Below are 2,500 nucleotides of genomic sequence, written 5' to 3'. Positions count from 1 at the left end.
CTGCCAACACACACACACACACACACACACACACACACACACAGTCAGTGTCTTACCCCAGTCGGCTGGTTGAAGAGAGTTGTATGCACCGGCGCCACCTGTTGTGAGAGCGTTTAACCCTCCGCCCTGACCGTTAAACTGTTCCTGCTGGACACACACACACACACACACACACACACACACACACACACACACACACACACACACACACACACACACACACACACACACACAGACATGAAGTTAGAACTTTCACCAGTTTCAACAGTTCATCCCTAAATAACTCTGGAATGTGTTGAACATCACAGACTGAGCAGATCTCACAGTGGAGGGACGGGGGAAAGGGGCGGGGCTTCAGGCTCAAGCGTCCTGCTGAAGTGTCCATGAGCAGGACTCACCTTGTAGTACTGTGAGCTGGGCGGTCCGGAGGGGGGGGTACTGTGGGAGGGGCATCTTGTGGCTCTGGTAAGAGGGGGAGGAGCCAGAGCGCTGGGGGGCGGGGCCTGGACCACCAGGACCTGCCGGGGAACAGACAGATGAATGAATCCACAGGAAGCACACAGACACAGAGAGCAACATATCATCTCTGTAAAACACAACCCGAAGCATGCTGGGTAGCGTAGTTTAGTGTAACTTTAGTCTTCCTACCTGGGTGGTACTGCAGGCCGGGGGCAGCGTACGGGCCGGGCCCCGCGTGACTCCCTCCACCTGAACCAGGCATCGAACCTGCGGCACCGCCAGGACCGGACAGGACATTCACACTGGGACCAACAGGAACCCCATACTGCTGAGACATTCCTGGGAAGGACTGAGAGAGGAGGAGGAGAGAGGAGAGGAGAGGAGACGAGGAGAGGAGAGGAGAGGAGAGGAGAGGAGACGAGGAGAGGAGGAGAGGAGAGGAGAGGAGGAGAGGAGGAGGAGAGGAGAAGAGAGGAGGAGAGGAAGAGGAAAGGAGAGGAGAAGAGGAGAGGAGAGGAGGAGGAGAGGAGAGATGATAGAAAGGGAGTGAGGATAGAGGAGTAGAGGGAAAACAGAGATAAAAAGAAGGAAGGATGAGAGAGAGGAGTGTTTCTGTGTCCCAGTAAAACCTCATCAGTCAAAACACATCATGTATCAACACTCTGCTGCTGTATTTACTCTGTTAAGGTTAATACTCTGTTCTATTCTTATATGCTAATCTAATCTGATCATGTCTAATTGATCTAATCTAGTCTGATCTGATATAATCTCATTTGATCTAATATAATCTGATCTAGTCTATTCTAATCTGATTTTGTCTAATTGATCTAATCTAGTCTGATCTGATATAATCTCATTTGATCTAATATAATCTGATCTAGTCTATTCTAATCTGATTTTGTCTAATTGATCTAATCTAATTAATCTAATCTGGTCTGATATAATCTGATCTGATCTAGTCTAATCTGATCTAATCTAGTCTAATCTGATTTGATCTAATCTGATCTAGAATAATATGATTTAATCTAATCTCATTGATTTGATCTAGTCTAATCTGATTTGATTTAATCTGATATAGTCTAATTCAATCTAATCTGATCTAATGTATCTGATTTGATGTAATATAATCTGATCTAATCTGATTTGATCTAATTTGATCTAGAGTAATATTATCTGATCTGATCTGATCTAATCTGATTTGATCTAATCTGATTTGATCTAGTCTGATTTGATCTAATCTGATTTGATCTAATTTGATCTAGAGTAATATTATCTGATCTGATCTGATCTAATCTGATTTGATCTAATCTGATTTGATCTAGTCTGATTTGATCTAATCTGATTTGATCTAGTCTGATCTAAATTAATTTCAGGTTGACTCTTACCTCAGAGTTGTAGGGGCGTTTGAGGCCTTGTGGGGGCCTCAGAGGGCCTTGCTGGGGTCCGGGGCCGTAGTTTGGGTGCTGGGCGACCCTCTGGGGGCCGCCGCCCGGGCCGTACATGGGGCCCATGGAGGGGGGGCCCCTGGCCGGCCCGGGGCCCGGACCCATCCCGCCTGGGGCCATGGGGGGGCCGCGAGGGCCGGCGTGGGCCATGAACTGACTATTATAGGCTGGACCTCCCATCTAGGACACACACACACACACACACACACACACACACACACACACACACACACACACACACACACACACACACACACAGAGAAGATACTCAGTCAACTCTCAGTTCAGCAACTATTCCAAATCCACAGATAAATACAATCTACTTAAATCTGCCAAATCTCTAGTCCAGATTTGACTGTAAAATATTAAAGCTGGGTGCTATATTTTAAAACATCAAGTACTTCCAAGGGCATCCATTAATTTCCCAAAGATTTCCTTTCCTTATTTTATTTTCCTCAAATCCACAAACTTCCAGTAAAACTTCATCATCCTGCTGCAGGAGCAAAATCCAACACACTCCTGTAGTCTCCAGCAGGGGGGGCAGTAACTCTCATCCCCCCATCCACCCAGGCTGCCAGAGCCAATCAGGCGACCTG

The 2,500-nt window shown here is 46.8% G+C and overlaps 1 pseudogene across 1 annotated transcript in view; it reads right to left on the bottom strand.

The window, feature by feature from the left end:
• Positions 1 to 2,500, bottom strand: part of LOC139924182 (zinc finger MIZ domain-containing protein 2-like) — a 25,067-nt pseudogene that overhangs the window by 10,145 nt on the left and 12,422 nt on the right. Inside the window, exons 6-9 of the transcript XR_013505036.1 lie at positions 1,845 to 2,084; positions 649 to 808; positions 399 to 518; positions 57 to 147 (exon numbers count right to left, since the gene is read on the bottom strand). The product of XR_013505036.1 is annotated as a zinc finger MIZ domain-containing protein 2-like (transcript). The remainder of the gene's footprint in view (positions 1 to 56; positions 148 to 398; positions 519 to 648; positions 809 to 1,844; positions 2,085 to 2,500) is intronic.

The sequence above is a fragment of the Centroberyx gerrardi genome, chromosome 8, assembly GCF_048128805.1.
Source record: "Centroberyx gerrardi isolate f3 chromosome 8, fCenGer3.hap1.cur.20231027, whole genome shotgun sequence".
Lineage (NCBI taxonomy): Eukaryota > Metazoa > Chordata > Actinopteri > Beryciformes > Berycidae > Centroberyx > Centroberyx gerrardi.
The sequence above is the reverse complement of the archived record's forward strand: the minus strand, read 5'-3'. Positions and strand labels throughout refer to the sequence as shown.